The sequence below is a fragment of the Narcine bancroftii genome, chromosome 2, assembly GCF_036971445.1.
Source record: "Narcine bancroftii isolate sNarBan1 chromosome 2, sNarBan1.hap1, whole genome shotgun sequence".
NCBI classification, from domain to species: Eukaryota; Metazoa; Chordata; class Chondrichthyes; order Torpediniformes; family Narcinidae; genus Narcine; species Narcine bancroftii.
In genome coordinates, this window is record NC_091470.1 from 237,649,310 (window position 1) to 237,674,444 (window position 25,135).

Sequence of the window (25,135 nt, forward strand, 5' to 3'; positions counted from 1 at the left end):
TTCACACTTTGTTTTGAGAAATACTCCCATTTTTCCTCCTTTCGATAATTCTCAGTTTTGCAATGACGCTACTGTACACATCAGACACCACTCTTTTAAATGCTCCTCAAAAACTACTTATTTGACCAAGATTTGATCATCCTTCCAAATATTTCTGATGACCTGGATAGCTGAATATTTCCAAAATTTCTTATTTTTCATTTGCAATATGTCCTGTAAAGCCACTTGGAGCATTTTGCTTCATCAAGGGTATATGTATCCAAAGCTGTGTGATCAAGTGATCATTGGGGGTTCAGAAGTGGGAGTCACCTAACCCTAACCTTTCCCAGACCTATCATGTTAATGTCATCGTGAAGAAAACAAGTCAGTGCCTCTACTTCTGCAGGAGTTTGCGGAGGTTCAGTATGACATTAAAAACCTCAGCAAACCTCTATAGACGTATAGTGGAAAGTGTGCTGACTGGCTGCATCATGACCTGGTACCAATACCTCTGAGTGGAATGCCCTGTAATCAGTTGTGGACACAGCCCTTTACAGCACAGGCAAAACTCACTGGACCATTGACAACATCTACATGGAACATTGCCATTGGAGAGCAACAGCAATCATCAAGGATCGACACCAGCAGCAAAGAGATACAGATGTCACAGGACTTGTATCTGTAGGTTCAGAAACAGCTGCTACACTTCATCCATCAGATTACTAAGCAAAAAACTCAGAGACTCCTTTGAGTACTCTTACCTCACTCATTATTTATTGCTGAATATACAATTCCATAGACAATTTGTTTACATTTCTTTCTTTTGTTTGCATTTCTCTCTGAGTACATTTACCAATAATTAGAAACTCTGCCTGGCCAGCAGAAGTAAGAATCTCAGAGTTGTATGTGACCTCACGTAGATACTCTTACATTAAATAAGAACTTAGAACATTGTCAGTGTTTGACCAAACATCATGCAATCCAGTTTCTGAATTTAGACCTTTTCTTTTCAGGCTCTGTTTAAATGTTTTACAATGTCCTTTTACTCCATAATGTGAGTAAATGGGTGGGGGGGGGGGGGTCATCTTCCAGCCTGTCCATGATTTATGAAAAGATGAACTTTAAAGAAGCTTTTAAGATTGTGTTATATCAAAGGATGAAATCTAAAATAATTCAAGACAGCATTTAATGTAAACTGATGCATCTCATTGGCATTTCAACTCAGCAATATTTTGAAAAGAAACAATCGCACACAGAATGAACATAGACGTTCATTTGAATATGCTGGCAGCACCATGGCAACGTTAAAACTCCACAATGCTTCAACACAAGAACAGAGCAATATCTTCTGAGACTTCCTCTCACAGAACCAGAATTGATTGAAGATCAAGTCTGAGGCACAAGATGAATGTGGAAAGCAACAATTTCATCAGACTAATTCTGGTTCTACAAAAGAAAAAAAAATCTGATATTATTGAAAAGTCCTCATTTCACAAACTTTGAAATAACTCCTCATGTACTGCACGAGGAGTGGCTAAAATTTGAGGCAATTTCTCAGAAGCCACCAACAGTTTAATGATGCTGTGCATTTAAAACTGGCATCACCTCAGTGCAATAAGTCCCCACAAAATGACTGAAATCAGCCTTTCCAACTGGGATCATGTTCTTTCCCCCAGCCTTCCTACTTTCCAAGGATATAAAAATGTGCACATGTTAAGGAAACAAATGAAGTGCAAGATGGATTCTTGTTCGCTTCAGGCAGATGAGAGAATGGACCTTCTATCTTATACAGGACCCATTGAGCTTCATTCCAGTGGTTTTTGCTTTTCTGTCAAGTGCATTTATATATTTAAGCACCCATTTAAACAAATGTAATACTGTAATTTATGTAATCAGGAACCATTGATTTATCACATCAAAGATATATTTAATGGGCTGTTTGACAAAAAACTCCTAAATTCCGAATGATAAACATTATGTCTCCCTGTGAATCAATAAAATGTAGCATTGAACATTGCCCTTCCCCCCCCCTCCCCATATTCTTTTGTTCAGACGCTGTTGGGATTTTCTCATAATTTGATGAATTGGCTCAAGCCCGAAACATCGGTTATGTAGCCTTACCTTTGCTACATAAAGGACATTGACCTGCCGAGCTTCTCTAGCATTTTGTGTTTTTACTTAAACATTTCACAAGATCACAAAACAAAGGAACAGAAGGTGGCCACTAGGCCCATTAAGTCTGTTCCGTAAAACTACACTAAGCTACTCTATACAAGTTCCAATTTCCGGCCTTTTCCCCATATGATGCCCTCACTAATGAGATACTTGTCTATTGCTTAAATATTCCCAGTCATCTGGCTTCCACTGCTGTATGTGGCAGTGAGTTCCACAGATCCACGACCCTCTGATTAAAGAAGTTCTTCCAAATCTCAGTTTTATATGGATAACTTCTAATTTTCAGACTATGACCCCTTGTCCTCGATTCACCCACCAAGGGAAACATCTTACCCATATCCACCCTATCTAAGCATTCCTGTGGTACTTTTGAAGATCTTCATTAAAAAACATCTAGTTCTTTGCCAACTATGGGAAAATATATTCATGATAAATATATAAATGCGAATGAAGGGATGTATTGAACATTTACATAATTGAATAAGCAGCACAGAAATTGGAAGGTTGATATCATGGTGTATTACTTGGTTCCGAATGGTTAAATCAAAGAGCTACCACTGGGAAATTCATAAATGCATGAGGTCCAGGGTGTTGGAATGTGGTGGCGCACATCCTCATGGCAAACCAGCCCTGCTAGTAACACCACGTGATGGGGCAGCCATGGGGAAATGGTGACGTCAGAGGTTTCTCTCCGACTCCAGCCCCCCTTCCAGCGCGTGCCCTCGGAAGCGATTATGACGTCACAATGCACCAGGTGACCGAGCTCATGGTGCCCTTAAAGGGGCGTGCTGAATTTGAATAAAAATAGTCATTAATGATCATCGGTGTGGCAGCAGTGATTTATTCAGCTCCTACAATTGCCACAGTGGTGACCCTGACGGGCTCAGACATCTATCTGGACCCAGCAAATGATGGATGCAGCTGAGGTGAATGCTGTAGCCCTCAAGCTTTCCCCCACCCCTCCCTCTGGCCTTATTGCCCACGGACATGGTTCAGGTAGGCAGAGGCTCAATTTCACCTCCACAACATCTCAGTCGATGCCACAAAATTTTTCCACATCGTCGGCGTGCTGGACCAGGACATGGCGGCGAGGGTGGTCGACATCATTCACCGGCCACCAGCAGTGGGCAAGTATACCGCCCTCAAAAATCTACTCCTGGGGAAGTTTGGCCTCACTCCCCAGCAGTTTGCTTCCAGGCTCTTACACCTGGATGGGTTGGATGTTCGCAGCCCCTCAACACTCATGGACAAAATGGTGGCCCTGGCAGAGGATCATGAACCCTGTTTCCTCTTCCGCCAGATATTCCTTTAACATGTCAAAAGATATCCGGTTCCATCTGTCTGAAAAGGACTTTTCCAACCCCGGCAAGGCTGCAGCCCAGGCAGATGTCCTCTGGCACACAAAACAGGAGAACGAGGTAGCCCTCAGCCAAGTCTCCAAGCCGGGGTCCACCAACCGTAGGATACCCCCAAGCACAAGCTGGAGGAAACCCAGTCAACATGGTGCTTTTATCACCAGCGCTGGGGAGTGAAAGCCCGCAAGTGCCATCAGCCCTGCAACTTACAGCTAGCCCTGCAACTTCTAGGGGAATGGCCAGGCCAACTGCCGTTGATGGCTGCCACGGTTGGCAACGTGAACAGCCTTCTTTACATCACTGACAAGTCCATGGGCTGCTGGTTCCTGGTGGTCACAGGAGCAGAGCTGAGCCCTGGAAACTCGAACCCAGACCCCCGGTCCAACCCTGCGGGCTGCCAATGGTTCTGCAATCAAGACCTATGGCACCCATAGGGCACAGATACAGATCAGGGATGAAAAGTTCATTTGGAGGTTCATCCTGGCCTCTGTGGGCACCGCACTGTTAAGCGCTGACTTCCTAAGGGCTCACAGTCTGCTGGTAGACTTGAGGGCCAGGACGCTGCTCAACCCCTGCACCTTGCACTCAGTGCGTCTGGCCACTGCCACAGATGAGTTTGTCGAGATCCTCAGTGAATTCCCTGCCATCCTGGAGCCCTGCTTCAACATTGCCTCCCCTTGCCATGGAGATTTCCATCACATCCCCACAAAAGGTCCCCATCTGCATGCTAGAGCTAGACCGCTACCACTGGAGAAACTAAGAGAGGCAATGGAGAAATTCTCCAGGCTCCAGGAGTTGGGCATCGTTTGGCGGTCAGACATCACTTGGGCAGCAGCACTGCACATGGTCCCGAAGTCATCAGGGGGTTGGAGGCCCTGTGGAGACTACAGATGGCTAAATAATGCTACCACTCCAGACAGGTATCCAGGATTTTGCGGTCAACTTCCACGGCGCACGGTTCTTTTCAAAAGTCAATCTAGTGTGCAGATACCACCAGATCCCTATGCACCCTGATGATGTTGGAAAGACCGCCATAATCACCCCTTTCGGCTTTTTCGAATTCCTCCGGATGCCATTTGGGTTGAAAAACGTGGCCCAGACATTCCAGTGCCTCAAGGATGCAGTGGGTAGGGATTTGGACTTTGTCTTTTTCTACCTAGATGACATCCTGGTAACCAGCCGCAGCCACGAAGAGCACAAGGCCCATCCCTGTACCCAATTTGCCTGGCTGGCAGAATTCAGCCTCACGGTCAACAAGGCCAAAAGCCAGTTTGGGAAACAGACATTGCAGTTCCAGGGGCACACCATCTAACGTCTGGGGCAGCTCCGGCACCAGAGAAAGTGGCAGCCGTCTAGCATTTTCCCAAATCCTCCTCCCTCAAGGGCCTGCAGGAATTTGTGGGAATGGTAATTACCATAGATTCATCCTCAATGCCACCCGCATCATGCGCCCTCCATTCACGCTGATCGCGATGAAAGAGAAAACCCTGGCCTGGTTGAAGGAGGCAGATGAGGCCTTCGCTGCAATTAAACAGGCCCTCGCAGAGGCGACTTTGTTGGTGCACCCACATCTGGAAGCACACACGGCACTCTCGGTTGACGCTTCCACCACGGTGGTTTGGCGAGTACTGGAACAGTGGCTATATGGACAGTGGCGCCCGCTGGCATTTTTCAGTAAGCATTTGTGGCTGCCAGAGCTTAAATACAATGCGTTGGATCGGGAGCTCCTGGTGCTGTACCTAGCCATCCGCCACTTACGATACTTCTTGGAGGGCAGAATTTCACTGTTTTTACCAATCACAAGCACTGGCTATGGCCAAGGACCTGTGCTCAGCCAGGCCACAAGGCCACCTGTCCTATGGACCCAAATTCACTACAGACATCCGGCACTGGGCAGGCAAGGACATTGTAGTCGCAGATGCTCTCTCCCACCGGGACATTAGCACGCTAGCTCCCGGCCTCGATTACATGCAACTAGCGCAGGCCCAGCAGCACAATACCAAAACTCAAGATCTCTGGACCGCCTTCTCAGGTCTCCAGCTCGAGGATATCCAGCCATTGCTCTGAGACACCTCCACCGGCTCACTGCGCCCGGTAGTCCCACAGGAGTGGAGGACTAAGGTCATCAGATCTATCCACGATCTTGCCCACCCTTCATTAAAGACTACCGTGCGTATGGTGGTGCAGCGATTTGTCTGGCATGGCCTCAAGAAGGAGATGGCAGCGCTAACCCGCAAATGCATCAGGTGCCAGACGTCTATAGTCCACAGGCACATGCAGGCCCCTGTTCAACATTTCAACTCGGCATTGCGGAGGTTCCACATATCCACATGGATGCCGTGGGCCCCTTGCTGGTGTCTAGGGAGTCATGGTACCTGTTTACCATAATGGACAGAGCAACCAGGTAGCCGGAAGCCATCCCTGTCCATGAGGCATCAGCGGAGACCTGTGCTAGACCCCTGGTCAGCCAGTGGATCGCTCATTTTGGTGTACTGGCACACATCATGAGTGACAGAGGTGCCAAATTTACATCCGCACTATATTTGCAGCTGGCAAGGCTTTTAGGGGTAACACTACACCACACCACGGCCTACCACTCACAGTCTAATGGGTTGGTAGAGAGGTTCCACTGACACCTAAAGTCCGCTCTGATGGCAAGACTTTCCGGCCCTGACTGGGTGGACGAGTTGCCCTGGGTTCTCTTTGTGATTAGGATGGCGCCCAAGGAGAACCTGCAAGCCTCATCAGCAGAAATGGTTTATGGCATGCCACTCGCCCTGCCAGGTGAATTCTTCGGCCTGGAGACCGAAACGATGCACAATGAAGGTGAGCAGCTTGCGGTCCTCTGTAAATGATTGGGAAACCTAACCCCACCACCCCCACCGCACTACAGCACCTGACCATCCCATCGACCAAAAAATCTGGATGTGGCGCAATTTGAGTTCATCCCTAGAGGACCACAGAGGGCCCCGCTGCAGCACCCATTCAAAGGGGCATAAAAGGTTCTCCAGTGGTTGGGTGGAACTTTTACTTTAGATGTGGGGGCAGGGAAGAACTGTTTACTGTAAACCGCTTAATAGCTGCTCATTTAAATTTATCACAGCCGGTGCAGACAGCCGTGCCCAAGCGCTGGCCGCCAAAGTGACAGGACGCATTGCTGGTTCTGGGAGGGTTGTGTGGCAGCGCACATCCTCATCCCCACTTGTATCACCATGTGGCGGTGCAGCCATGGGGAAATGGCGTGCTCAGAAATTTCTCACTCCAGCATCCCTTCCAACGCGTGCTCTGGGTAGCGATTATGATGTCACTATGTACCAGGTGACTGAGCTCATGCTGCCCTTAAAGGGGTGTGCTGAATTTGTACTAAAACAGTTGTTAACGACCATCGGTGTGGTAGCAGTGATTTCCTTCAGCTCCTGCAATCGCCACAGGTGCTCCATTAAATGCACCTAGGTTCCTGGAGTACATGAAGGAAATCAAAGTCTGTGGCTGGGTTTGGTATTGGAGTTGCAAAGGAGGATGACTGTGGGTGACAGAAGTGGATGGTGACTCCAGAGGGGAGTCAGAATTGTAACAGCGTGAATAAGAAGGAGATTGACTAGTATCTATTGGACTTAAAAGAAAGATCATCTTCTAACGTTCATTCAATGAGTGAAGATTTGGTTGTCCGTTAGTGGTGGGGGCAGGAGCAGACTGGTGGATGGGTGAAGCTTTGCAGGAAGGGAAAGGGTGACTGGAAGTATTTGCAGGTAAAGGACTCAAAGGTTTACGAGCACAGGAGAGAATATTGTTGACTGCTGATGGGAGTGGGGATGGTAATGACACTGGACCACAATATTTTTCAAAAGGTTGCTTCCTGAAAAAAACATTGGGGATAATGATAGGCAAATTCAAGCTGAACACAAAAGATAATTTTAATTTGATGCATCATGTTGGAAGTCGGAGCAATATTAAATGAACTTTTATTGAATTTAGCATGTTTAATCGCATAATGGTGCTGACACTTAGCGTTAGATCAACTGACCAAAGCATTTTTTTCTGATGATTTTCATTTGTATTCCACATCTGATCCCCTCTGGTGTCAGTGTCCAACAATAGTCAGCCAGCGTTGATGGATTCCAGTTGCCCTGATGCAGCTTTTCCATGGTCACATTATCCTGGTGAAATCTTTCACCATGTTCATCACTGACTACGTCAAGATCAGAAGGGAAGAAGTCAAAGTGCGAATGTAGGAAACAAATTTTCAGTGATGCTGTATTTTACTGTAGGCTTGAAATATACTTAAAATATGAGAGGAAATCTCAAAAATAGTTGTATCTAAAAAAAACGGTACCCAATAGAAGAATTTTAAGGTGATTTTTGCAATCGGCAGTCCAAAATCCATAAAATACACACTAAAGTTTTCAGGAAGAAAAATCTTCGTTGTCCGGTGTGATTTGCAGGGGTGAGGGAAGGGGAGGGATATGAGGGAAAGAGAGAGACTGTTAGCCAGGATTGTCCCGAAGAAGCACCAACCTGAAGTAGGTTCACTGCACTGTCCCAGCCCGTTCAGGTAGGTCTTTTAAATCATGCTGCAGGAAATCCGATGACTTATTTCTGAAGCATGTGCAGCTCACAGATGTGTGAATGACAGTGATAGTGTCCAGCCACATGGCACAGCTTCTTGAATAATGCATCTGTATTTCTGTTTGTTGGTGCATTGAGCACACAGAGGGTCCAGAAGTGTGAACAAACTAAATGTCTGATTTTCCACTTCATTTGATTTTCTCCACTAAACTTGAATTGAGCAGCTATAATTTTCCCTCTGTGAATTTTAGTTGAATCATAGAATGTACAGCATCCTCATCAACCATCAATGGACATTTCCGGCATCTACAAGAGAAATTTCCAATCCCAGATCAAATTGTATAAATTATTTTATTATTTTTGCTGAGGCCCCAAGCTGAACAAAGTTGTCCAGTCTAATTTAACAGTTGACTCAACAGACAGAAAAGAATTTAATTCCAGTAATATGATTTTGAATTTTACATTTTCCTCACAGAAATTATAGATTTGGTTCCTGATTCATTGTGTCAGTGGAATTGAAATAAAAGCTGCGTAGTGCCTTGTTGACCTAAAATAAAATTTGCAACTACATTTCCTTTAAATCTGTCCAGACTGAATTATTCTTCTGACATTTCACCACAAAGAAACCTGATTAGAAGCTTTTAATTTGCAAGAGAAACATTCCACCTGGTCTCCTCATAAGATATACTTCAAATATCTTTTGCGATTGTACATGTTTTGTACAAATAATTCTAAATATGCTTTGATTGGGGTCTTCAGCCTTGGGGAATGGAGACCCATTTTGATATGAGGTGTTAAGAAAAGAAAATTACTTGTCTTCAAATATTCAAAATAAAACCTATGCCAAATCAACATTAAAGCTAAAAGAAATGCACACTTTGTGCAGAAATAACAATGCAAGGTGCCATCCTTTTTTTAAAACACAAGTGAGAGAATGAGCTTAAACATTCTGAATGGGTGCCATTAGTTTCCCAGTAAATGCAAAAAGGAATTACATTGAAATATAATATTGATATTGTTTAAACCTGTTTTCTTACTTTTCTGCCTTGTGCATCAGTTTTAAATTATAGTTTTTTTTCTATTAGTTCCAGCTTATTCACAAAAATCAGAAGGTGAATATCCCTAGTTCTCAAACAAAGGTTGAAATGTTTGAGGAATTTATTCCTCTAGTTAATGCATTGGTAAAAGATCATTTCATTTTTTCTTAAGTAATACTCCCTCAAAGAATGTTAGCAGTAGGGTGCTCATAACATTAGCTGGCAATTAGTTATCAACCTCATTCCTTTAATTACTGCAGTGTTATCCTTATCTCACTGCAACTGTCTGCCAGGAGCACCTTATTTTAGTTGGAAGAGTCTTCTTGACCTTTATTCACAGGACATAACCACCCACAGGTATTGATTTTCAAAAGTACATGCGAGTCCTTTTTACCTGCATGGAGCACAGTCCCATCTAGCCATCAATATACTATCCACTCATTAAGGAACAACAAACTCTAATAAGTTGAATGAAACTGCTTCCATTTGATATGTCCCTTGAAGTAATAGTTTCTGTAACTGCATGAAAGAGCTCAAAATACATCAAAAAAGAGAGAACACTGCAATTAAAATAACAATATCTTTTTTTCAGTGGTTTCAGACAAGGAAATTCAACACCATCAGTGGAAGATCATGTTTTCAATGTGAATTTCACCACAGGAAAAGGTAATTCTGAGGCCAATGTTTCAAGTCCTGAATTATTTACACCATAGAAATTGTTCTATATGCAGTAAATCCCCTGGTATTGAGCACCTCTGATGAGTGGTAGAAGTTGAATAAGTGTATTTTCTGCTTGCTTGAGACCAACTCTGAAAATGTGTAACTAATGTACCTGCATTAAGAATAAACTGTTTAAAAGGTAAAAAAAAAAAATACTCTAAAGCATGAATATATAAACCTTCAAGCCTTTTCTGGTGCCAACCGTTGAGGCCACTAATGGTGGCTAGCTTGCTCATTTCCCTGCATCAGACTGGGTTTGCTGCCTGAAAAGGTGCAAGGCAGTACACACCGCTGGGCATCGTGGTCCCTCCAACAGTGGTAGTAGCTGTTTTGTCGTTGCATTGTAGCTGGGCTGCTCCGATGGCTGAGGTGGCCGAGGTTTGTGCTGATGCTCCCACTGCACAAATGGGCTGCACCTAGACGGAGTCGGTTTGCAGAGTGCAGAAGAATCAATCTCCTTCTCTCACCACGAAGTGTGGTTTGGCAAAGTCCATGTTGGAGATGACAGAGGCAACATGGACTGGCAACTTGGAAAGGGACAGGGCCTCAAACAGGAAGTATTCTGTGTGTCTGTCTGCAAGAGCCACTTGCTCCTGCATTAGTTCTGAGGGGCTGTGATCACCTCAGCCCTGCGTGTTAGGCACGCCAATGGCCAATTTGTGCTGGCTAAGTTCAAATGACTCAAGAAAAAAAAATATTTAAACATCATGTACTTGCCATCCATGGGTGGGTTGTTGACAATTGGGGCAACTTTCGATGATGTGGAGGGGTCCAGGGTGCTGACCACGTGCTAGAACTTTGTGTCCTCGGCTGTTATTCCTCGCAGGGTGAACAGTGATTCTGCAAGTTGCAGCCAGCTGCGTGGCTGGTTTGCCTAGAATGGCAGCAAGTGGACACTTATGGTTGTAAACTGTAGTGGTAGATCTACTGGTGACAGCCACTTGGGTTGTGGATGAGTCGACAGTATTTATCTTGCTGTGTGTTGTGGGTTCTAAAACCGTTAGAACCCGTTCAGGGTCATCACTGTTGCACTGCTGAAGGCAGAGCAGCTGAAATAAATGCCGTCCACACCAAGTGAGTAAACTAGTAACTGCCGGTTATTCAAACCGTGCATGTTCCTTTTTAGGGGAGGCAACAGGCTCATGGGAATGATGTCATAATGCTGCTGTGAGGCCTGGCCGTTCCCTTGGCAATGCGCTCCTGCAGCCTGGAACTTCTGCACGGTGGGGGTAAAGCCCCTGTGCCCTGCCAAGCTGGCTGTTCATTACAGCGATTCGTCCCATTATGTGCGGGGTTGACCTGGCCAGCGACACCATGACAATTTTTCTCACAGAGCACCGATGGCATAGGGATTACTTAAAGTGGTATGTGAGTGGAAAGAGAAGGGTTGAAAACTACTGCTGTAATATCTTTGACATGAATGCAACAGGCTGCCATCCTTGGTTAAGGACAGCAGAAATAACCACATCAGATGCGTCACACTCTACCTTAATGGGTATGTTTTCATCCACTGAGTACAGGGGGCCATCCAGAGCCTTTTCTTCCATTGGAAACTTCTCTGTATTTACCATCAGTTGAATCCCATTAGAAAACCAATGAATCCATTTGGTGTAATAAGCAAATATCCCTTTTTAAGGATCACAAATTTTCAGGTGGAGGCAGTTCTTGTAGTGGGCGAAGTCTCTCAGGGTCTGGTGAAATAATACCATTCCCCACACAGTATCCAAGGACTTTAATGGAATGCACAGTCTCCACAGTCTTAACCATTAAGTGTTAGGTGCTTCTGACTGATAGTCATTTGGAATTTCTTTATATTTTAATCATGTCCCTCTTGTGCATGTGAAGCAATAGTGATATTACCAAGGTAAGGGAAGGCACCTTGCTGTTTTTCTTCTCTAACTTGTCCATAGCTCACTGGAAGGTGGCTACCCCATTTGTGACTCCAAATGGCATCCTGCAAAATTAGTATAATCGTCCATTGGCTTCAAAATCCATATACTTCTTATCTGACTCCTTCACTGACACTTGGTGGTAGGCACTTCTCAGATCAAAGCGAGAGAACACACTATATTTTCCAATTTTTTTCACTATTCACTTATTCTTGGCAAGAGGTAAGCATCCAATTCCGTGGATTGATTGTTTGTGAATAACCCACACACATTTGCTTCTTGTATCAGTAAGTTGGATCCTTCACCACTTTCACTTGGGCTCACCATGGTGATATCCACATCTCAAATATGCCTTCTGAAAGAAATTGGCAAATTTCCTCTGCAATGAAGTCCTGATCATCTTTGCTAAAGCGTCTTCATTTGGCAGCAATTGGTTCACAGATTGGTAATAGGTTTGGAAAAAGGGATAGCTCTTCTATTTTTGCTGCTATCAGTGCTCAGTAATGATCAGAACAGTTGGCTCAGACAAGGGTCCTCCGTATATTCATTACACACTCAGATGCTGACACTGGAAATCCTGGCCTAGTATTAAGTCAGATCATAGGTCCTTCAACACACCAAGTCATGTGGCAGCATAAGACTGGGTATTAAGACCAAGAATTAGGTCAACAACAACATATCCTTGGGAACTACTGTTTCAAATTTTATGAGCCATGTCTTTACTGGATGGGTAAACCTTTAGTTTTAGTTCCCGTGTGACTTTCTCGCTAATGTAACTATCAGTGCTGCACAAATCCAACAGAGCACTTAACCTTTTACCATTCACAGACACAAAGATTGCGGCTTGAACGCGTCCTTGTGGCCCATTAGTAAGTGCAGCCAGTACCTGAGAATTAACCACTGTTGCCATTGAACTCGGAGAGGCCTTGGATATGCACACCCAGGAATAATGTCCCTTCTTGGAAAGTTTATAACAAGTAGTCTCACGTGCTGGACAGTTATCCCGTGAATGGTAAGAGAAAGCACAGAAGAAACATTTCCATTTTGTATTACAAGTAGCAGCCACAGCTGAGTTCTCAGGACCAAGTGGAAGGTTTTCAGCCAGCCCTGCTAAAGACTCCTGCAGTACCTGTGATGGTACAGGGTTCACTGCTGCAGCTGTATGGGCTGCTGGGGTTTATTGTGTTGAGCTATATTTAATGTAGTACCTTGGCTATAAGCAGACTGTGAGTCCAGTATTTTGTTTTTGAAGAAACACTGGCGTATTGCAAGTGAGGCAATGCCAGCATTGAACAGGTCACACATTGCCTAATTTCCACACTGCTCCGCACTATGATCTTGAAAATTACAGTTTCTATTTAATTTTTCCAACTCCCTGAAGAAATCACTTAATAATTCTCCTGGCTTCTGCCGCCTGGTAGCCGGTAAATGTCTGGCAAAATCCTCATTGGGAGTCTTCACATTAAAAAAAACTGTCCTAATTCGAGATAGCAAAGTCAAAATTTTTACTTCCTTCTGTCTTCAAAAATGTTGCAACTCACACAGCCTGTTCTTGTTTGATACCTTGTCCCCATAGTTGTCAACGTAGTTCATGAAAATGGTACACAACTGTTTCCACTCCTTGGCAGCTCTCAGTGAGTTAGGGTCGATGTCTAAGTAAATGGGTCTCCATGCCATCTCAATTCTTGTCCATTAAGTTGAGTAAATTGTTGTGAGAATGAAACACTTGGTGGCTGCTTTCCAAGTTTTACTCAACTTAATTTTACAGTTACATTTAGAATTCAAAAGAAAGGCGCGTTCTAAATTCTAAATTCCAAAAGAGGAGCGGAGAAGATCAGCTAAGGATAACTATGTAATATTACACAGGTTTCAAAATTTCAATTCTCCATTTGTGAGTGTCTCATACTTTCATTTTCTGGAATACCTCAGATCCTTCTAACTTTGTATCATATCGAGCATATCACCAAGCAGCTAAAACATTCTATCACAGTTTTTCATCATGGATAAAGCATTGATCCATTTATGTTGCTCACCCAGATAGAATTATTTTTAATAAAGTTCAACATAAAATTAAGACTGCAGCTGAGAAGTCTTAAAGCTTTAAACTTCTTTTCTGTGAATATTTTATTTAAAACTTTTCCACACGTCATTCATAAACAGTAAAATAAAACAGTAATGATTACTTTTCTAAAATTACAATGGTTACGTGATGGTTTTTATGCTGCCCTTACCCTCCCATCCCTCCATCCCAATATATCCCTTCCCACACAAAAATTATACGAAAAATATAAATTAGGCATATAGGAAGTATGGAAAAGAAAATAGTTTCTGGTTTGCTCAAAGGATTGATTCACACACTGAGATCCCACAGTGTTTGTGTGGTTGTTTTAGGGAAAAAGATTAACTTGGGTCTCAAGAGGACGGAGGTACAGTTTTACATATTTACCTGTAAACTCTGCATATACAGGTTCCAAATTTTAAAACAAAGCTAGCATATTTATTTCTTAAATTGTATGTAATTTTCATCTCTCCATACTAAAAGATGCGTCTGATTTCCACGTCACTGCAATGCACTTCCTTGCCAACATTAAAGCTATTTTGACAAATTTTGTTTGGTACTGTGTCAGATTATGTTATATTTTATATTGTATATAGATATGTTTTAAGGGAGATGAATTGTGGCAGGATTTTTTTTAGTTTAGGTCACCTACAGATACAAACACATCAAAACAGGCCTCATTTAAAATTCCAGAGCTCTGCTCAAGCCAGACAGTTCAGGCTGCAAATGCCTTTGCACAAAGATTGAAGAATGCCTATAAGGACTTCACAAGTAGGTGTTAATTAGACGTGCTGTGGAGTAATGGATTATTGTTTTGGAAAGCAACAGATGAATGAACTCGAAAGATTAGGTCCAGTGCCGCAGTCTGTCCGAGTACAGTTAGCTGTTCTAAGAGAGTCATGTGATTTTCTCTGAGAGAGAGAGAGAGAGAGAGAGAGAGAGAGAGAGAGAGAGAGAGAGAGAGAGAGAGAGGGAGAGAGAGAGAGAATTTAGTTCTACAGTTTAGCAGCAGCTGGGGACTGGAACATGACGAGCTGGCACTGAAGTGGGTGTTAAGAAGGAATCAGTTGTGGGTGTCCAATGAGCAACATCTCTCTCTGAAGACCGACAAGAATCTTCCTGAGCAGTAACCATTTACCTTTCAAGTACCAAGGCTTGGTGAACTTCAAAAATGTTAAATTTTGTGTACAATATAAGAATTGCCTGACAACAGTGAATTTGGAGAAGTTAGAAGTGAGATTGGACTGTGAACTAAATAACTTTTTCAAAGAATTATATGCACATTACATTCACGTGCACTTAGAATTAGAAGGGGGTTAAGCTAGGTTAAATTAATAATAATAAGTTAGAGTTTGATCCTGTTTTCATGTTTAAAGATAATTAAAAGCAACTTTTGTTTAAATGACCATTTGCCTTTGTGAATTTCTATTGCTGCTAGGCTTTGGGGTCCTCTGGACCCATACAATACATTGATAATTTCAACTTCGGTCTTGTTCCTTCTATATTTCTCAATAAAAATAAGTTTGGGTTTTGTGAAATACAGTACCTGTAATTTGCTCTAAAAAAAATTCCTAAGTCCACCCACAAAGGCCTACTTTAGAACATGTCCACGCAGAATGTAAAGAAGTTCATATCTCTTCACCATATATAGGTACACAATCCTTTATCCGGAACCCTTGCGGGACAGTATGTCCAGAATTTCAGATTTTTTCGGATTTTCGAAAGCCAGATTTAAACCCACCCAATTTATGCTGCCCTATCCACCCCCGCCCCCTTCCAGTCGTGCTGCCATCTCCCCCTCCTCTCACCCACCCGACTCGTGCTGCTGGACTCTCTCCCCACCTCACCCACCCAACTCACTCTGCCCGTCTCACACCTGCCCAATTCGCGCTGCCAGTCTCTCCCCCCTCACCCACCCGACTGACGCTGCCGGTCTTTCTCCCTCACCCGACCGACTCATGGTGTCAGTCTCTCCCCCTTGCCTGCCCGATATGCGCTGTCAGTCTTTACCCCCTCGCCCACCCAACTCGCACTGCTGTCTCTCTCCCCACTTGCCGGATTTTGGAGCTTTCTGGATTTTAGATTGTCGTATAAAGGATTTTGTACCTGTATAAACATTTATCTGATAAATCTCATTTCATTCTATTCAATTTTTGCAGCATTAAATATAATTGATGCAGGTAATTATATTGAATTATTATTCTTCACAATGTACATTGGTTCGCCAATGTGTGATCCCATCTGCACATACGCAGCCATTACATCCGTTGACTTATGAGGAGAACACATGTTTTCGGCACAGAGGCAAAAAAGCACTGAATTAGTGGGGAATCGTAGTAGAGTGAACCCAAAATTGCGCTGTTAGTGGGCCTGCAGGAGCAGAGTCCTGAGGGAGATCGCAGGAGAGTGATCGACAAAAATGGACTCAAACCCTGAACGAATTCTCCTGAGGAGAGTAGTGGTAAAAATTCCTAGACTGCCAGTGGGAGGTTCCCAAGTCCCGATGAGGAAAGGCCCAAATGTAGCCCTCCTGAGGTGGAGGTGTACTGGAAAAGGTCCAGGACAACCGGCGGGAGGTTCCCAGGTCCTAATGAGGGATTGGGGCAGAGGCAGGGCAGCAAGAGCCTGAGGAGGAAGGCCTCCAAGAAGAGCCCCCACAGTGCTTCGTCAGCACCAAAAATCTGCCGGGGTGCAATGTGCCAGCTGAGGAGCAGCGATACAGATTTACCTCCGTTGTGGGTGGGATCAGGTGATAGAGATCAACTTTCATTGAAGGTGTGGCCCAAGGCTGGCTGCACTGATTTGGCTTTGTGGAAGTCATGGTCTGAAAACGATAGCAGCAATGCCGATCTACCTCTGCTGGGGGGTGGGATCAAGCGACAGATCTACCTTCGCTGAAGGTGGGGTCCAAGACTGGCTGCAACGACCTGGTTTTGTGGAAGTCTGACTCTCAAAATGCAAGCAGTGATACCACTAAGTCACTGCATGAGGTGATCGGACCTCAGTATTTCAAGTGGCAGCGAAGGGGTGTACCCCGCACAAGAGCAGCCCAAACAAGGCCTCAACTAGCAACAAAATTGTAAGTCATCTGGACAAATCGGAGGAATTGGTGACGGCCATGGTGTGTAAGTTTCCTACACCTTCAGAGCAGGGGGAGGACATTTATAATTATGCATGGGACAACGATGAATGGCCAGTAATGGAGACCGAGTTACACAAATCCCCATACACTGCTCAGCCAACCAGGAGGAGAATATACCAACTATTGCCATGAAGTTTGCAGCATCGAGGGGTATCGGCCAGCACAATAGGATGATTTTGCGGGGTCAATGACTTATATGGTATCGAACACTTTTCAGGAGATAGTACTAAAAGAAATCAAGAAGTACCCCTTCCCTGTTAACTACCCTCTGTTGGAGGTGTTGAAGGTAAATGCCATGATATGGGACAATTTGAAGGTTGCCACAAAGGCAAAAGACATGAATTTTCAAAGACTACAGGGGACTCTGGTTAAAGGTATCACTGCATTCGCAAAGACGTTCTCACACGATTTATCAGAGACCCAACAAGATGCTCTGGGGCTGTTATCCCATGCAAACTATGAACTGAAAGCCTTCAGGAAGGAGCTGATTAAGCCTGACCTAAATGTAAGATATGCTCATTTGTGCAGGCCATCTAATATTGTAATGAAATTTCTATTTGGTGACGAACTCAGCAGTGGTGAAAGATTTGAATGTGCAGCAGAAGGCAGCAGCTGGCACGGTCAGAGGTTTGAGAGCACAGGCAAGAGAACCTATTATGTTTCATCCCTATCATAGGTATGCAGGGCAACTTAAATGGATTATCGGAGGCAGCTTCCCGCTCCAAGTGGAAACAGCCAGCGGGTCTTTTTTAGGGCAACGCCCTCCATGAACACAGTGGCAGAAGATCTTTCCTGCTCAAAGTTTTTCGCTGAGATGGGCCCAGAATGCACCAGCTCGCAGACAAGGCGGGTAGAGGAAGTGAACGCTACGCAATTACAGTTGAGTTGCCTTGATAATTTCAAGGCTTTAACAGATGGCGGTCGATAGGTTGTGTAATATTACCACTGATGCTTCTATTTGACAGACAGTAAAGGGGTATAAAATTAAATTTGATCCACAATAAACCCCTCCCATAAGGAGGAAGGGTCTATATACATACATACAAATGCAGACCACAACTGATGGAGGCTATACATGCCAAGATCACGGCATTAAAAAAGAAAAGCATAATTGAATGTTGTAGCCATGAAAAGCATGATCCAAAAGAAGTGGCCGCACTAGAGTGATACTGGATCTATCGGATCTTAACGAATATGTCTGGCACAGCATTTTAAAATGGTTAACATATATTCTGTGATGCCTGTTATGTAAGAGCAATTACATGGTCTCGATATATTTGCAAGACACACACTATTTGGTCGTGATCTGCCCACAGTACAGGAAATTCTTGAAATATTTCTGGAAAGGGGAACTATGGCAGTATAAGGCTTTGCCAAATGGGCTAAGCTCAGCGCCCAGGGCATTTACAAAGTTACTGAAGTTGGTGTTTGCAAGGCTCAGGAAAGAGGGGCACATGATTATGGGTAACCTAGATGATACTTTTATTGTGGGCAGATTGTTCGAGGAAACAGAAAGGACAGTAGCAGCCACCTCGAGATTATTAGACCATGTGGGGTTTCTTAAACATCCTGTGAAATTAGTGCTGGTGCCTACCAAGAGGTTAAAATTCATCAACTTCATTATTGATACAAAAGACAGAGGATAAAGTGGCAGAGATTAGGACAGCAGAGGGCTCATGGTGGAGTGTTGAACCTCCATAAAAAGGTGGCCAGGTTGATTGGGAAGCTGGTGGCGGCATTCCCGGTAGTACAACATGGTCTGCTAAATTATAGGTTCCTGGAAAGGGAAAAAATAACTGCTCTTAAGGCAGCTAGAGGACATTTTGACAGGCCTATGAGGCTAACAAGTGAGGCCAGATCCAAACTGGCATGGTGGATCGACTATATCTCTCCAGAAATCCAGATAGAAAGAAAAAAAGAAATAAATTAATGCACATTTATAATCAAACTTGTAACTAAATATGAACAAAATAAACCCTCACCAAGAAGTGTTGTGATAATAAAGCCCAAGACCATCTCCCTTTATTTTACGGGGCGTGTCCAGAGTCACAATTACCCACATGATCCAGTAGAAGTCAGACCTCCTCCCCTCCCCAACCACTCCCTGGTTCATTTTTCTTTATTTATTTTAAACTGAATTAAGCTTTATTTAAAAAACATAAACAAAACAAAGAAATAATTGACAAAAAATTATCATGTATGCCATATTTTGAATTAGTTGGTTTGTGAGAAGTACCAGACAAATGTAGTCCATCAAAGAAACAATGCCATCAGCAAGTCTCCTTATTCTTCCTTCCTCCTGAACTCTTGGGAGATTTTGTGTGAATTCTTCAGCTTGCACAAAGCTCAAACTTATTTTTTCCAGCAGGTATGAAGATCTCTGAAGTCGCTGGATGGTGCAATACAAACCTATATCTTTTCTCCCACAGAATCTTCTTAACCAAATTAAATTATCTTCTTTTTAATAAATCTGTAGAATAAAAGATTTACCCCCTTCATACTCAAGCAGTCCTCTTCTTAATTTTACCCTTTCTGCTACCAAAGACCAGATTTTTTTCTTGGTATCGAAGAAATATAATTAATACAGATCATGGAATCTGAGTTGGAAGCGGTTTTGCTCTGAGAGCTCCGTGTGCTCTTTCAATCTCTATGGGATGGTCAAAATATTCAGCTCCCAACATTTCAGGAATCCATTCCATAAAAAAGCCTATTGGATCTTGCTTTTACACACCTTCTTTAAGACCCAATATCTTGATATTTTTTCTTCTCCCAATTTTTCCAATATATCCACCTGATTCCGATTGTGGATGATTCATAGAGAATTAGAGGCATGAAGGATGGGGTGGAGGTCACTGGTTTGTGAGAGAGAATGAATTAAAGGAAATAAAGGGAGAATAGGATTGATGGGATTGCTGAGAGGCAGCATGGACGAGATGATAAGAACAGACTCCTGCCACATTGTAATGACGTGAAGATATTACAGTCACAAGCTGGTTTCTCAGTTAAAACAGTGATAGTATCTTCTACTGTAATTACTCTGTCTTCTACATGTTGCATATCCTTGTGCATTATTTTTTCCTTCTCCCTTCTAATTTATCCAATTTTTTCTTCATTTTATTGATGGCCTCCAAAAGTTTATTTATTTCTCCCTTTTCTATACCTTGAAATTCTGATAATAACTCAATATTGGGTATGTCCTTGGCTTTACTTTCGGTTCTACTTTTAAAATTTTTAAACTTTTTTTGTTATCTCCTCTTCCTGCTGCTGCATTCCTTCTTGGTCTTAATCCGCTTCATTGCTGTATGCCTGCGAGCCCGAGTCTTTTTCCTCCAAAGGCATCTCTAACGGCCCTCGTTGTTCTTGCATGCACATGTCACTTCCAGGTTCATCTTCCACGCCATCGCTCCATCGCTGCAGGAAAGCAACATTGAAAGAAGTCCCCTCAACTGGACCACTCACCCATGGAGCAGTTCGAATGCTAGCTCCCTGCTTTTCACTAGCGGTAAGCCTCAAATGTCTTCTCTTCAGATCATGCTGCAGGTAAGGCTGCAGCAGTTTTCTTTTTCTTTGAAGACATGTTTAGAAGTATTGTAGGTGTATTAAAATCTCCCTCAGTAAATTTTAATTCTTAAAAACAATACTTATTTTAACTTTTTTACAACTTTCCCAGGAGGGTTATATTTCCACGAGCTAAATCTATGACATCATGTGACATCACTACAAGTTTTAAACTTTAAACTTCTTGAGGTGAAATCATCATGAGTCTTTCAACCAGTTTGCACTCAGTGTTAATCTGCAAAAGTGTAGGATTTATAACACTTTTGAGTGTTTCCCCTTTGTGCAGAAACAATAGGAATTTTTTTACATTCTTTCTGTCACTGTGTGGAATTCCCTGAGGTGCTTTGATTTCTGCCCACATTGTAATGACAAGCTGGTTTCTCAGTTACTGGATATTGTGGATGGTTCGCAGAAAATCAGAGTTATGAAGGATGGGGTGGAGGTCACTGGTTTGTGAGAGAGAATGAATTAAAGGAAATAAAAGGAGAATAGGATTGATGGGATTGCTGAGAGGCAGCAGGGACTAGATGATAAGAACAGACTCCTGCCACATTGTAATGACATATGAAAATATTACAGTCACAGTCTTATCAAATAAATATTAGTTGTTCCAATTCAACACTGATGACCTCTGGGGATGTTGGGAAAAGTAATTTGTATTTGGTACATATGTGCCCTTTGTAATTGGATTCTGGATTTCCTTACAGTCTGTTGGCTGGGCAATATTTTCTCTTCCTGTATCACCTTGAACACCAGAATGCCCCAGAGTTGCATGCTGAGGCTCCTTTTCTTTTCCATCTTTACATCCGACTGCATTCCTATGTACAACTCAAACTTAAATTATTAATTTTGCAGCTGACGCAATGGTCGTAGGCCTGATCACAGGAGATGATGAAATGGCTATAGGGGTGAGGTTCAGCACCTAACTTTGTGGTGTGTTGAGAACAATTTGTTACTCAATACCCAGAAGACAAGAGATCATTGAGGAATTTAGATGGGCAGGAAGCCACATGCACGTCCCAATTTACATCATTGGAGCAGTGGTGGAGTAGTTACAGAGGTTCAAATTCCTGGTGGTCCATATCTCTGAATATTTCACTTGGTCTTTGAATTCATCAATGTTGATCAAAAGGGCACAACAACACCTTTATTTTTTGAGACGTATGAGGAAGTTACCTCCGCCCCAGTGTGTGGTTGGATTTCTGTAGATGTACTATTGAGAGGGTGTTGACATACAGTATTTCGGTGTGGTACAGGAATTGTTCTGCACAAGATAGGAAGGGATTCCAGCAAGAAGCGAAAACTGCCCAACACTTTGTTGGAATGCAGTTGTCTACCATTGAATCTATCTGTAGGGGACGATGTTTGGACAGGGCGAGAAATATTAAAGATGCAACACACTATGAACTGTTTATTCTCCTATGATCGGAGCAAATTTTATAGGATCCTCCGCTCGAGAACTACCAGACTTAAAAAGAGCTTTTATTCATGAAATGATAATGTTAAATACCAATTCCTGGTATTGAGCGGTGCTGCACTCATATTTCAGAATCAGTAATCTTTTTTTAACAGCTTACTTTAGAATATTGCTGTCTTATCGTACATGGTTTATTGTGTGTTTATTTTTATTGTATGCAATTATTGTATTGTATTGTATTATATATTCCGGTCAATGCTAATCATGTTTCATTTGCTGGTATACCAGCATAATGACAATAAAGTGTATAACATCACATGTGCCTAACAGTCAATAGTAATTGCCAAACATTTGGCTCTATTCACTTGGATATGGGAGGGGAGAACAACTGGTGTCCAATATTTATATGAATATAAATATTTATGATAAAAGGTGAATTTCTCTGCTCATCAGGCAACAGTATAAATATACAGATTTAGCAGCCACTAGAAATGTAAAGTGGTTAATTCACTCGCTTCTACTTTACATGAGGACAAGGATATCCTTTTGATTTATAACTTGGTATTCAACCTCCATAACATGATAATGTTACGAATTGTTTCCAGATATTCATTCCACGGTTCGAACAATAGTAGTTATTTTGGCATGAAATAACCCATGCTACTTAAACTGTCCAATAAACAACAAGGTAACTAAAAACAAGCAACACCTCTGAACTTTTTTTGCAGACAAGTGATTCTCAGACAATTCGTTCATTCATGTCTTTCCTCAAAAATCACACAAAAATTTAAAACTATTACTATACAATAAGTAGTAATGACATTTGGGGCTTTCTTCTGTAATATTCATACAAATATGCTTCAGAAAGCGTGTGTCATGGGTCTGTTAGTAATCTGACAAGGTAGGGTGCTGAGTTCCAGCAAGATGGATCTTAGAGCCTGGGCAGCTGTCAGATTGTTGGCAGTAGCTCATCAGTCATAAGAAATTCTGCAGGGCTCAGTAGTCAAGTTCAGTGTCTGGATTCATCATCAGACTGTCATTTCAGCTTAACCACTGCCAATGGGTGTGTCTGTTGTAATCTCAAGGACCCTGGAGGAGTACAGCTAAGAGGGCAGTCCACAGATAAAGCTTCATACCTTCCCATGTCTTTCCAGTTGCATTTTTTTACATCAATATAAATTAGAATAAGACTTTGTTTTATATTCAGCCTTCAAAAATTCTTTAACTAGTCATGAAAATGGCAAAATATACACAAGTCAAACTCAGCTCACCATATTCTGAACCAAAACTATACAATCAACTCCCATTCTGATTTCAGATGTCAAGATCTTTCATACTTGGCATCAGGTCAATGTACAGACAGTTTATATTTTAACTGCTGATGTAGGGAGTCAATCCCTTGGCCCCATTGATCTTTCAGTGGTCTAGAAATACAATGCTGCTGTATTCAACTAAATAGTCGAACAAGCTGAGGTAAAGTGTCCTCAATGTGAAATGTTCACCCTGTTTCTCTTCTCACAGATGCCGCTTATCCTACTGAGTATTTTGAGCATTTTCTATTTTTATTTTAACAAGTAGGTCGATGTTACTGCTCTGAAACTGTGGTCAGTTCTTTGTCTTGCACTATTTTATTTATTTTCAAATATGGTTTATAGAAGTATTTGCTCTGTGACGCAGCCACAAAGCATCCAATTTCTTCATGACCTGCACGACAATGAATTCTGATCCTTATTCTGAACAAATGAGATTGGAGATAAGGGTAGATGTGCAATTTGAATTGAAAGGTGGGTCCTCGCACATTTCCCACTGAATACCAAATTGAAAAAGTAAAGTTTTGAAATGAAAATTTCAACTATTCCCTCCGCTTTTAAAAAATAATTGATAAATAAAAGGGCCAGAATAAACTTTACAATGTTATTTAAAACACGGCTTCTCGTTCTTTGAGTCCATTTGTTGGAAAAAACATTGAAGACTCCAATTGATTCTGGCAGACATGTAGCCATTGTAGCCTCCTTCACCCACTTCCTGAACACTCCTTACAAAAGCAACCGGAGGCAAGAGAGACAAACTCTGTGCACTTTGTGATCGATTGCAACAGTTTTGGAAAGGTATTCAATCTATTTTTAACAGTTTATATAATATCCATCTTATATTAGATCCCAATATATTTTTATTAGGGAACATGCAATCATTAATTGATTTTGGTTTAGAGGATTATCAGATTTCCTTTATCTATTTAGCTTTAGTCGTGGCTAAGAAATGTATAGCACTTACTTGGAAAGATAAAAATATATTAACTTTAGATAAGTGGTATTTGGAGATGAAATTTTGTTTGACTATGGAAAGGATATCTTTTTCAATTCAGGATAAGATGTCTTTTTATAAGTTAAAGTGGACTCCGTTTGCTAATTATGTGCATTTAAGTTTGATTTAAATATATGTTTAAGTGATATTTTAGTATTGATAAAAAAATTTTTTGTTGTTAGAATTTTTTTTAGGTTAAGTTTTATCTCTTTTTTTGTAAGTGGGTATTTTTTTTTCCTTATATAATATTGTTAATTTTATTAACTCTTCACTCTTTATTTTGGGGGGGGAGGGTTGGTCTAATTTTAAGTTAGATTACTAATATTGTGTTACAATTAATGGGGGGGTTATTTTGTGTAGTTTTCTGGTGTAATATTGTAATCATACCATTTTAATTTTTTTAATTTTTCTTTAAATGTAATTCTCTATTGTATTCATGTTATAAAATTTTAAATAAAGTCTTCAAAAAAAAAGGGTAGATGTGCAATTTGAATTGAAAGGTGGGTCCTTGCACATTTCCCACTGAATACCAAATTGAAAAAGTAAAGTTTTGAAATGAAAATTTCAACTATTCCCTCTGCTTTTAAAAAAATAATTGATAAATAAAAGGGCCAGAATAAACTTTACAATGTTATTTAAAACACGGCTTCTCGTTCTTTGAGTCCATTTGTTGGAAAAAACATTGAAGACTCCAATTGATTGTGGCAGACATGCAGCCATTGTAGCCTCCTTCACCCACTTCCTGAACACTCCTTACACAAGCAACTGGAGGCAAGAGAGACAAACTATGTGCACTTTGTCCATTTTTTTTTTATTTGCATACGCCCTCTCCACAAAATAAATGTGTCCTGATACTTCACATTTATTGTCCAGTCACTTCATTTTTAAGTGAATGGTATTGTTTTTCCAAGATTGAAGATATTTTTTCAGACCT

At 42.0% G+C, this 25,135-nt stretch overlaps 2 protein-coding genes and 1 long non-coding RNA gene across 5 annotated transcripts in view; 1 reads left to right on the forward strand and 2 right to left on the reverse strand.

Moving 5' to 3' along the window:
• Positions 1 to 25,135, reverse strand: part of LOC138753096 (CUB and sushi domain-containing protein 3-like) — a 691,055-nt gene that overhangs the window by 227,852 nt on the left and 438,068 nt on the right. The gene's annotated exons all lie outside the window — the stretch shown is intronic.
• Positions 1,149 to 2,838, reverse strand: LOC138755147 (uncharacterized). The gene is made up of 2 exons (XR_011352061.1): positions 2,679 to 2,838; positions 1,149 to 1,425 (listed from the first exon to the last, which is right to left on the reverse strand). It is a non-coding gene; the product is annotated as an uncharacterized lncRNA (long non-coding RNA).
• LOC138755143 (uncharacterized) overlaps positions 2,990 to 25,135 on the forward strand; it is a 123,285-nt gene continuing 101,139 nt past the window's right edge. Inside the window, exons 1-3 of one of the 3 annotated variants that reach the window (XR_011352060.1) lie at positions 2,990 to 6,335; positions 9,705 to 9,778; positions 20,306 to 20,419. The gene's annotated coding sequence lies outside the window, so the exon portion shown is untranslated. Of the gene's footprint in view, positions 6,336 to 9,704; positions 9,779 to 20,305; positions 20,420 to 25,135 lie in introns of those variants that run through there. The other 2 variants (XR_011352059.1, XR_011352057.1) reach the window with 2 other exon arrangements.